The sequence below is a fragment of the Ranitomeya imitator genome, chromosome 4 (assembly GCF_032444005.1).
Source record: "Ranitomeya imitator isolate aRanImi1 chromosome 4, aRanImi1.pri, whole genome shotgun sequence".
Lineage (NCBI taxonomy): Eukaryota > Metazoa > Chordata > Amphibia > Anura > Dendrobatidae > Ranitomeya > Ranitomeya imitator.
Genome location: NC_091285.1, coordinates 205,618,919 through 205,631,700, shown reverse-complemented (window position 1 = coordinate 205,631,700; position 12,782 = coordinate 205,618,919). Strand labels below are relative to the sequence as shown.

General features: G+C 48.3%; 1 protein-coding gene across 1 annotated transcript in view; it reads right to left on the bottom strand.

The window, feature by feature from the left end:
- Positions 1 to 11,993, bottom strand: part of APAF1 (apoptotic peptidase activating factor 1) — a 205,098-nt gene extending 193,105 nt beyond the window's left edge. Inside the window, exon 1 of the mRNA XM_069764312.1 lies at positions 11,869 to 11,993. The gene's annotated coding sequence lies outside the window, so the exon portion shown is untranslated. The remainder of the gene's footprint in view (positions 1 to 11,868) is intronic.
- Between the last annotated feature and the right edge of the window lie 789 nt (positions 11,994 to 12,782).

Sequence of the window (12,782 nt, the reverse complement as noted above, 5' to 3'; positions counted from 1 at the left end):
ATTTTCGCCAAATTTCCGTGTTTATCACAAATAAATGCAGAATTTATTGACCTAAATTTACCACTAACATGAAGCCCAATATGTCACGAAAAAACAATCTCAGAACCGCTAGGATCCGTTGAAGCGTTCCTGAGTTATTACCTCATAAAGGGACACTGGTCAGAATTGCAAAAAACGGCAAGGTCTTTAAGGTCAAAATAGGCTGGGTCTTGAAGGGGTTAAACTCCATAGCGCCACCTGTTGGAAGTAGCGATCCTACAAGTCACAATCAACTCTTTAACGCTCTTTAGCGCTATAGCGTTTAAGTCCTCTTTTTTTCAGAAGAGGCAATTTGCATATTATATTTCCCAGAGGAGCATTGCATGGCGAATAAGCCTCCTTACCTTGACAAGCCAGAGATGGTATGTCACTCTCCATAAGGAGAAACGATACCCCTTAGACCCTAGTCCAGAGCCTCTCACCTAGCCAAATTAGTTCTCATGCTTCGCACTGACGAGGGCCAACAGCCCGAAACATCGTGTCTGTGAATTGAGATACTAATTTGGCTTTTATCCTAAGTCATATTGCATGACTCGTTAAAGAGTTGATTGTGACTTGTAGGATCGCTACTTCCAACAGGTGGCGCTATAGAGTTTAAGTCCTCTTTTTTTCCAGAAGAGGCAATTTGCATATTAGATTTCCCAGAGGAGCATTGCATGGTGAATAAGCCTCCTTACCTTGACAAGCCATAAGGAGAAACGATACCCCTTAGACTAATAATAATAAAACAGTTGATTCCTTCTGCTCAGGCAATGTTCCCCAACTCTGAGGACTGGGTTTTTTTTTCAGCAGGACAGTGCGCCATGCAACACAGCTAGGTCAATCAAGGTGTGGTTGAAGGACCACATCAAGCCCCTGTCATGGGCAGCCCAATCTCCAGACCTGAACCCCATTGAAAACCTCTGGAATGTAATCAAGAGGAAGATGGATGGTCACAAGCCATCAAAGAAGAACTGCTTACATTTTTGCACCAGAAGTGGCATAAGGTCACCCAGAAGCAGTGTGAAAGACTGGTGGAAAGCATGCCAAGACACATGAAATCTGTGATTATAAATCATGGTTATTTCACAAAATATTGATTTCTGAACTCTTCCCGAGTTAAAACATTAGTATTATTGTTCTTAAATGATTATAAACTTTTTTTTGCATTATTTGAGGTCTGCAAACAATGCTTTTTTTTGTTATTTTGACCACTTCTCATTTTCAGAAAATAAATACAAAATTTATTGCTAGGAACTTCGGAGACATATTGTCAGTAGTTTATAGAATAAAAGAACAATTTACATTTTACTCAAAAATGTACCTATAAAGTGAAAAATCAGACAAACTGAACATTTCGCAGTGGTCTCTTTATTTTTGCCAGAGCTGTATGTAAACTCCAGCCCCCAATTGGTCAATGATTTTAGTTTCCTCTGACTATTAATATGTCATTTTGCTTTTAACGAATTATACAATTTCTGTCAGTAAAGATTTTCAATTGGAATCTTAAATCACACATTAGATCCTGAATTAAGTGTTTCCTTAATTTTTCCGTGATACAGTTAAAGGGGTTGACCACTTGAAAATTTGCATTTGTAGATTGTGAGCCCTCGTGGGCAGGGTCCTCTCTCCTTCTGTAGCAGTCGAGACTTGCATTGCTTAAGATTACTTGTTTTTTACTATGTATACCCCTTCTCACAAGTAAAATGTCATGTAACAAATGATGCTATAATCTATATATATATAATTGTCTAAGGGGTACTTCCATCTGTCTGTCATTCTGTCGGCAACTTCCGTCACGGAAATCCCGCGTCGCTGATTGGTCTCGCCAGCTGCCTGTCATGGCTGCCGCGACCAATCAGAAACGGCCACAATCTGATTAGTCCCTCCCTACTCCCCTGCAGTCAGTGCCCGGCGCCCGCATACTACCCTCCAGTCACTGCTCACACAGGGTTAATGCCAGCGGTAACGGACCCCGTTATCCCGCGGATACCGCACTCTGTAACCACTGCTATTAACCCTGTGTGACCAAGTTTTTACTATTGATGCTGCTTATGCAGCATCAATAGTAAAAAGATCTAATGTTAAAAATAATAATTAAAAAAAAAAAAAAAAACCTGCAATTCTCACTTTCCGTAGTCCGACGATGCACTCGCGGCTGCCGCCCGCTTCCGTTCCCAGAGATGCTTTGCGAAATTACCCAGAAGACTTAGCGGTCTCTCGAGACCGCTAAAGGTACCTTCACACATAACGATATTGTTAACGATATCGTTGCTATTTGTGACGTAGCAACGATATCGTTAATGAAATCGTTATGTGTGACAGCGACCAACGATCAGGCCCCTGCTGGGAGATCGTTGGTCGCTGAATAAAGTCCAGAACTTTATTTCGTCGATGGATCTCCCGTGGACATCGCTGGATCGGCGTGTGTGACACCGATCCAGCGATGTCTTCACTGGTAACCAGGGTAAACATCGGGTAACTAAGCGCAGGGCCGCGCTTAGTAACCCGATGTTTACCCTGGTTACCATGCTAAAAGTAAAAAAAAACAAACACTAGATACTTACCTACCGCTGTCTGTCCTCCAGCGCTGTGCTCTGCTTCTCTGCTCTCCTCCTGTACTGTCTGTGAGCCGGAAAGCAGAGCGGTGACGTCACCGCTCTGCTTTCCGGCTCACAGCCAGTACAGGAGGAGAGCAGAGCACAGCGCTGGAGGACAGACGGCTGTAGGTAAGTATCTAGTGTTTGTTTTTTTTTACTTTTAGCATGGTAACCAGGGTAAACATCGGGTTACTAAGCGCGGCCCTGCGCTTAGTTACCCGATGTTTACCCTGGTTACCGGCATCGTTGGTCGCTGGAGAGCGGTCTGTGTGACAGCTCTCCAGCGACCAAACAGCGACGCTGCAGCGATCCGGATCGTTGTCGGTATCGCTGCAGCGTCGCTTAATGTGAAGGGGCCTTAAGTCATCTGGGTAATTTCGCAGTGCATCCTGGGAACGGAAGATGGCGGCAGCCGCGCGCATAGGGATAGCTTCACTGGATCCCGGCAGGTGAGAATATAACTATTTTTTATTTTAATTATTTTTTTTAACACGGATATGTGCCCACACTGCTATATACTACGTGGGCAATGTTATATAGCGCGTGGGCTGCGTTATATACAGCGTGGCTGCTATATACTACGTGGCCAGTGTTATATACTACGTGGGCAGTGTTATATACCGCGTGGGCTGTCTTATATACCGCGTGGCTGCTATATACATGGCCAGTATTATATACCACGTGGGCAGTGTTATATACCGCATGGGCTGTCTTATATACCGCGTGGCTGCTATATACATGGCCAGTATTATATACCACGTGGGCAGTGTTATATACCGCGTGGGTTGCGTTATATTCCACGTGGGTGCTATATACTACGTGGCCAGTGTTAGATACTATGTGGGCAGTGTTATGCGCTGTGTGGCCTGTGCTATAACGTGGCCACTGTTATATACTGCATGGCCTGTGTTATACTACGTCGCCTGAGTTACAGTTAGGGCCAGAAATATTTGGACAGTGACACAATTTTCGCGAGTTGGGCTCTGCATGCCACCACATTGGATTTGAAATGAAACCTCTACAACAGAATTCAAGTGCAGATTGTAACGTTTAATTTGAAGGGTTGAACAAAAATATCTGATAGAAAATGTAGGAATTGTACACATTTCTTTACAAACACTCCACATTTTAGGAGGTCAAAAGTAATTGGACAAATAAACATAACCCAAACAAAATATTTTTATTTTCAATATTTTGTTGCAAATCCTTTGGAGGCAATCACTGCCTTAAGTCTGGAACCCATGGACATCACCAAACGCTGGGTTTCCTCCTTCTTAATGCTTTGCCAGGCCTTTACAGCCGCAGCCTTCTGGTCTTGCTTGTTTGTGGGTCTTTCCGTCTTAAGTCTGGATTTGAGCAAGTGAAATGCATGCTCAATTGACTTGGCCATTGCAGAATGTGCCACTTTTTGGCACTCATGAACTCCTGGGTAGCTTTGGCTGTATGCTTGGGGTCATTGTCCATCTGTACTATGAAGCGCCGTCCAATCAACTTTGCAGCATTTGGCTGAATCTGGGCTGAAAGTATATCCCGGTACACTTCAGAATTCATCCGGCTACTCTTGTCTGCTCTTATGTCATCAATAAACACAAGTGACCCAGTGCCATTGAAAGCCATGCATGCCCATGCCATCACGTTGCCTCCACCATGTTTTACAGAGGATGTGGTGTGCCTTGGATCATGTGCCGTTCCCTTTCTTCTCCAAACTTTTTTCTTCCCATCATTCTGGTACAGGTTGATCTTTGTCTCATCTGTCCATAGAATACTTTTCCAGAACTGAGCTGGCTTCTTGAGGTGTTTTTCTGCAAATTTAACTCTGGCCTGTCTATTTTTGGTATTGATGAATGGTTTGCATCTAGATGTGAACCCTTTGTATTTACTGTCATGGAGTCTTCTCTTTACTGTTGACTTAGAGACAGATACACCTACTTCACTGAGAGTGTTCTGGACTTCAGTTGATGTTATGAACGGGTTCTTCTTCACCAAATTAAGTATGCGGCGATCATCCACCACTGTTGTCATCCGTGGACGCCCAGGCCTTTTTGAGTTCCCAAGCTCACCAGTCAATTCCTTTTTTCTCAGAATGTACCCAACTGTTGATTTTGCTACTCCAAGCATGTCTGCTATCTCTCTGATGGATTTTTTCTTTTTTTTTCAGCCTCAGGATGTTCTGCTTCACCTCAATTGAGAGTTCCTTTGACCGCATGTTGTCTGCTCACAGCAACAGCTTCCAAATGCAAAACCACACACCTGGAATCCACCCCTGACCTTTTAACTACTTCATTGATTACAGGTTAACGAGGGAGACGCCTTCAGAGTTAATTGCAGCCCTTAGAGTCCATTGTCCAATTACTTTTGGTCCCTTGAAAAAGAGGACGCTATGCATTACAGAGCTATGATTCCTAAACCCTTTCTCCGATTTGGATGTGGAAACTATCATATTGCAGCTGGGAGTGTGCACTTTCAGCCCATATTATATATATAATTGTATTTCTGAACATGTTTTTGTAAACAGCTAAAATAACAAAACTTGTGTCACTGTCCAAATATTTCTGGCCCTAACTGTATATACTGCGTGGCTGCTATATACTGCGTGGGCTGTGTTATATACTGCGTGGCCACTATTATATATATTGCGTGGCCTGTATTAACGCATCGGGTATTCTACAATATGTATGTATGTATGTATGTAGCAGCCACATAGTATATAGCAAAGGCCACGTAGTATTTGTCTGCTATATACTACATGGCTCCTATATACTACGTGTTCTGTGCTATATACTATGTGGCTGCTATATTCATACATACATAAATATTCTAGAATACCTGATGCGGTAGAATCGGGTCACCATCTAGTAATGAATAATAATTTTAAACGATGGTCAGAATGGCATTTTAAAAAAAGAAAAAAAGCGATACTAACAGAACCAATACCTTGCCGCATCTTAAATCCCTTAAAGGAAATCTGTCAACCCCCCCCCCCCCCCCCCAAGACATATATGACCCATTAGGGTAAGTTCACACAGGATGTTTTTGCTGCGGTTTTTTGCTGCTTTTTTATGCTAATTTTCAGCTGCTTTTTACAGTACCAGCAAAGCCTACGAGATTTCAGAAATCTCATGCACACACATTGGTTTTTTGTGTGATCAGTATTTTTTGCTTTGCTGCATTTTTCGGACATCGAGCATGTCACTTCTTTCAGCGTTTTTGCTGCATTTTTTCACCCATTGACTTGAATCGGTGTTGAAAAAAACCACAGGTATCATTATTTGCTGCTGAAAATCCAAGGACATTAGCAAGGACAAAGAGAAAAAAAATGCACTAAAAAACGCAGCAAAAAAACGCACCAAATCCACAACAAAGAACACACCAAAAACGCACCTAAACCTGCATTTTTGATACAGCTTCTTTCCTGCCAAGAAGATCAGGTTTTGCTGCAGAAAAAAAAAGCAGCAAAAACGCCCTGTGTGAACTTACCCTTAATATGGGCATACAGGTGTTAGAAATGATACACTAGTCCTACCTGTATGCCTTTGTATTAATGGTCTTCTTGCTGAGAAATATTTTATTTCCTTATGCTAATGATTTCTTTTAGGCTCTGGGGCGTATAGTGCCTGGTAAAAAATCCCTGTCTCCTGTATTCATTTTACTTCTACCGCCCTCCCATGCACATCAGTTGTGGCACCCCTCAAAAATCCATACCTCATCCTCCCTTCTATGGGCACTGCAATCACGGATCTTCCGCGCCGGCGAGTTACTGTGACCTTCGGCATGCGCGCAGGTAAGCTGCTCTCCCCACTTGTTCCCTGCGCAGAAAACTATGTACAGAATGGAATAGGTCTAACACTGGGTCCCAATGGTGGATGGACCACAAAGCCAAGCTCATCCAGATTGGTAGTCAGGGGTGGACATGCCAGTGGTGCAATCTGTCCAGAGCCACCCAGGGGCCCTAGAGTTGAGTGGTGCCACTTCCAAAACAGCTTGTGTTACAGACACATCATTGAAGTGCACAAGGCCCTGTTCTGTTGTGCACCCCAGCCTGGTGCCATGGTTAGGCATATACCCTCATGTGCTTAGATCATGGACATATCCCACCCTATACAGAATAGCACCCCAGCCTGTGGCTATAGTCAGACATATCCCGCCCTATACAGAAGGGCCCCCAGCCTGTGTCCATGGTTAGGCGTGTACCTCCTGTACTTAGATCATGGACATATCCAATTGTGAAGAATATTTGAGATATAATTTCATGCCAATCATTTGTATTCTATTTGGCATGGGATTATAAAATCCGCTTTCTTTGTGCAGCATGGACAGGAAACCTGGCTCAGCAGGTCATCCAGCATTCTTAAAGCCTCAAGGAGAAAGCTGCCACCTAGCTCAGCAGGTGGTCAAGCCTCAAAAGGCTGTAAGACCATGAGAAAGCTAAGCCAAGGACAAAGGCGTGCTTGCAATATAGTCATGCTGAATCGAAGCTGCCAAAGAAACCTTCTAAAACATTCCAGAAACATAATTCGATAAGGTGTTATGGAGATACTATACGTGCTAGCCATATATTGTGTATATTTCCAAGATACCAAAAACATAGCTAATGCCTTCCAGAGTCTTAATCCGTTCTAGCACCCCAGGTAGAGAAGCCGTGTTTGGTCTCAAGACATAGGAGGGGTATAGCTGGATCCAATGGCGCCAAAACCGCGTCCCTAGGACCATCCATTAAAGGGAACCTGTCACCCTGTTTTTTGAGATTGAGATATAAATACTGTTAAATAGGGCCTGCGCTGTGCGTTACTATAGTATATGTAGTGTACCCTGATTCCCAACCTACGCTGCGCAATACATTACCAAAGTCGCCGTTTTCGCCTGTCAATCAGGCTGGTCAGGTCGGGTGGGCGTGTTCACAGCGCTGTTTCTTCCTCAGCTTTACGTTGGTGGCGTAGTGGTGTCCGCACGTTGAGGTGACTAATCCACTGTGGGCACGTGAACAAGGAGCGCGCGATCTGCGCTATCACCCCCTGTCATCGGTGGGGGCGGCCATCTTCCTGGGGCCGCGCGTGCGCAGATGGAGTGCTCTACTGCACGGGGCTTCAGGAAAATGGCCGCGGGATGCCGCGCGTGCGCACAAGAGATCGAGATGCAAACTCGGCTTTGGGAAAATGGCCGCCGCGATCTCTATCCCTATACAGAGCGGCCCCCCAGACTGTGGCCATTGTTAGGTGTATACCTCCTGTACTTACACCTTATATAGAGCGGCCCCCCAGACTGTGGCCATGGTTAAGTGTATACCTCCTGTACTTACACCTTATATAGAGCGGCCCCCCAGACTGTGGCCATGGTTAGGTGTATACCTCAGGACTGTACTTACACTCTATACAGACGGGCCCCCCAGACTGTGGCCATGGTTAGGTGTATACCTCCTGTACTTACACCCTATATAGAGCGGCCCCTCAGACTGTGGCCATGGTTAGGCGTATACCTCCTGTACTTACTCCCTATACAGAGCGGCCCCCCAGCCTGTGGCCATGGTTAGGTGTATACCTCAGGACTGTACTTACACTCTATACAGACGGGCCCCCCAGACTGTGGCCATGGTTAGGTGTATACCTCAGGACTGTACTTACACTCTATACAGACGGGCCCCCCAGACTGTGGCCATGGTTAGGTGTATACCTCCTGTACTTACACCCTATACAGAGCGGCCCCACAGACTGTGGCCATGGTTAGGTGTATACCTCAGGACTGTACTTACACTCTATACAGACGGGCCCCCCAGACTGTGGCCATGGTTAGGTGTATACCTCCTGTACTTACACCCTATATAGAGCGGCCCCACAGACTGTGGCCATGGTTAGGTGTATACCTCCTGTACTTACACCTTATATAGAGCGGCCCCCCAGACTGTGGCCATGGTTAGGTGTATACCTCCTGTACTTACACCCTATATAGAGCGGCCCCTCAGACTGTGGCCATTGTTAGGTGTATACCTCCTGTACTTACACCCTATATAGAGCGGCCCCCAAGACTGTGGCCATGGTTAGGTGTATACCTCCTGTACTTACACCTTATATAGAGCGGCCCCCCAGACTGTGGCCATGGTTAGGTGTATACCTCCTGTACTTACACCCTATATAGAGCGGCCCCTCAGACTGTGGCCATGGTTAGGCGTATACCTCCTGTACTTACTCCCTATACAGAGCGGCCCCCCAGACTGTGGCCATTGTTAGGTGTATACATCCTGTACTTACACCCTATACAGAGCGGCCCCCCAGACTGTGGCCATGGTTAAGTGTATACCTCCTGTACTTACACCTTATATAGAGCGGCCCCCCAGACTGTGGCCATGGTTAGGTGTATACCTCAGGACTGTACTTACACTCTATACAGACGGGCCCCCCAGACTGTGGCCATGGTTAGGTGTATACTTCCTGTACTTACACCCTATATAGAGCGGACCCCAGACTGTGGCCATGGTTAGGTGTATACCTTCTGTACTTACACCCTATACAGAGCGGCCCCCCAGACTGTGGCCATGGTTAGGTGTATACCTCCTGTACTTACACCCTATATAGAGCGGCCCCCCAGACTGTGGCCATGGTTAGGTGTATACCTCCTGTACTTACACCTTATATAGAGCGGCCCCCCAGACTGTGGCCATGGTTAGGTGTATACCTCCTGTACTTACACCCTATATAGAGCGGCCCCCCAGACGGTGGCCATGGTTAGGTGTATACCTCCTGTACTTACTCCCTATACAGAGCGGCCCCCCAGCCTGTGGCCATTGTTAGGGGTATACCTCCTGTACTTACACCCTATATATATATAGAGCGGCCCCCCAGACTGTGGCCATGGTTAGGTGTATACCTCAGGACTGTACTTACACTCTATACAGACGGGCCCCCCAGACTGTGGCCATGGTTAGGTGTATACCTCCTGTACTTACACCCTATACAGAGCGGCCCCACAGACTGTGGCCATGGTTAGGTGTATACCTCAGGACTGTACTTACACTCTATACAGACGGGCCCCCCAGACTGTGGCCATGGTTAGGTGTATACCTCAGGACTGTTCTTACACTCTATACAGACGGGCCCCCCAGACTGTGGCCATGGTTAGGTGTATACCTCCTGTACTTACACCCTATATAGAGCGGCCCCCCAGACTGTGGCCATGGTTAGGTGTATACCTCCTGTACTTACTCCCTATATAGAGCGGCCCCCCAGACTGTGGCCATTGTTAGGTGTATACATCCTGTACTTACACCCTATACAGAGCGGCCCCCCAGACTGTGGCCATGGTTAAGTGTATACCTCCTGTACTTACACCTTACATAGAGCGGCCCCCCAGACTGTGGCCATGGTTAGGTGTATACCTCCTGTACTTACACCCTATATAGAGCGGACCCCAGACTGTGGCCATGGTTAGGTGTATACCTCAGGACTGTACTTACACTCTATACAGAAAGGCCCCCCAGACTGTGGCCATGGTTAGGTGTATACCTCCTGTACTTACACCCTATATAGAGCGGACCCCAGACTGTGGCCATGGTTAGGTGTATACATCCTGTACTTACACCTTATATAGAGCGGCCCCCCAGACTGTGGCCATAGTTAGGTGTATACCTCAGGACTGTACTTACACTCTATACAGACGGGCCCCCCAGACTGTGGCCATGGTTAGGTGTATACCTCCTGTACTTACACCCTATATAGAGCGGACCCCAGACTGTGGCCATGGTTAGGTGTATACCTTCTGTACTTACACCCTATACAGAGCAGCCCCCCAGACTGTGGCCATGGTTAGGTGTATACCTCCTGTACTTACACCCTATATAGAGCGGCCCCCCAGACTGTGGCCATGGTTAGGTGTATACCTCCTGTACTTACACCTTATATAGAGCGGCCCCCCAGACTGTGGCCATGGTTAGGTGTATACCTCCTGTACTTACACCCTATATAGAGCGGCCCCCCAGACGGTGGCCATGGTTAGGTGTATACCTCCTGTACTTACTCCCTATACAGAGCGGCCCCCCAGCCTGTGGCCATTGTTAGGGGTATACCTCCTGTACTTACACCCTATATATATATATAGAGCGGCCCCCCAGACTGTGGCCATGGTTAGGTGTATACCTCCTGTACTTACTCCCTATACAGAGCGGCCCCCCAGCCTGTGGCCATTGTTAGGGGTATACCTCCTGTACTTACACCCTATATATATATATATATAGAGCGGCCCCCCAGCCTGTGGCCATGGTTAGGCGTATACCTGCGTATACCTCCTGTACTTACACCCTATACAGAAGGCTCAGGTATGATTGCTGGGTCCGGGCAGTGCCAGCAGGGAGTTCCCACCTCTCCTGACACACAGGACTGACCGGTCTATTGCACTGCACTGTGCCCATACACTGACTGCACTGTGCCCATACACTGACTGCACTGTGCCCACACACTGACTGCACTGTGCCCACACACTGACTGCACTGTGCCCACACACTGACTGCACTGTGCCCATACACTGACTGCACTGTGCCCACACACTGACTGCACTGTGCCCACACACTGACTGCACTGTGCCCACACACTGACTGCACTGTGCCCACACACTGACTGCACTGTGCCCATACACTGACGGCACTGTGCCCACACACTGACTGCACTGTGCCCACACACTGACTGCACTGTGCCCACACACTGACTGCACTGTGCCCACACACTGACTGCACTGTGCCCACACACTGACTGCACTGTGCCCACACACTGACTGCACTGTGCCCACACACTGACTGCACTGTGCCCACACACTGACTGCACTGTGCCCACACACTGACTGCACTGTGCCCACACACTGACTGCACTGTGCCCACACACTGACTGCACTGTGCCCACACACTGACTGCACTGTGCCCATACACTGACTGCACTGTGCCCATACACTGACTGCACTGTGCCCACACACTGACTGCACTGTGCCCATACACTGACTGCACTGTGCCCACACACTGACTGCACTGTGCCCACACACTGACTGCACTGTGCCCATACACTGACTGCACTGTGCCCATACACTGCTATTATACAGGGACACGAAGCCCTCAGTGACAACCCTCGGAATACACTGACAACTCCTAACATGGCCCGTCCAGCATGAGGAAGTACTACCAGGCAACTGGGGACCAAACTATGCGACTTGTAGTCCTACGCCCCAGCCCCAGCACACACCGTACTATCTCTGCACCGCATACAAAGCACAGCCTCACCTGTAACTACAGCTGCTTGTTCACATTCTGCTGCAACCACGGGCTACGGACTACAACTCCCGGCATGCCCCGGAATCATGACATGTTCACTTTGTTTAGTAACCTCTTCATCACCGGACGTACGGCAGCGAGAAAATCTATAGGAGGCGCCTTATCTGCGCGGGGATGGAAGAGTTAATGATGCGCAGTTACTACATGCGCAGTTACAGTCACTTCCTGTAGACACGGCTCCTTCCTCGCAGCTGGAAGCGGCGGGAACAGTGGGAAAGCTTGGAGCCAGGGTGCGGGCTGGGAGCCGGGCCGGAGGGGCGCTGGCTGGGAGCCGGGCTGGAGGGGCGCTGGCTGGGAGCCGGGGCGCGGGCTGGGAGCCGGGCCGGAGGGGCGCTGGCTGGGAGCCGGGCTGGAGGGGTGTGGGCTGGAGCCGGCCGTGTGACCCGGCATATAGGTGCGGATTGCTCAATGTCTGAGCTGGGGGGCAGCAGACCTGTATGTCCTCACTAGACTCCAGGAGGGGGGCGAGGACATGACGGGGCAGGTGTGCAGCTTCTCCGAGTACACAGCGGTGCCGTCCGGTCGCCGAGCTGCTCTGTTAGGGTACGTTCACACTAGCGTTGCGCCGCCCTGCGTCGGCGACGCAACGCGCGACGCATCGAAAAACGCGCGCGTTTTGCGACGCGTGCGTCGTTTTTGACCAAAATCGGACGCACAGAAAATGCAACTTGTAGCGTTTTCGTGCGTCCGACGCCAGCGTCGGAAACGACGCACGTGGCGAAAAACGCAACCAAAAAGACGCACGCGTCCCCTATGTTAAACATAGGGGCGCGTCGCCGCTGCGTCGCCGACGCAACAGCGGCGCAACGCTAATGTGAACTTAGACTTAGCTAGGTTCACACTAGCGTTGCGCCGCCCTGCGT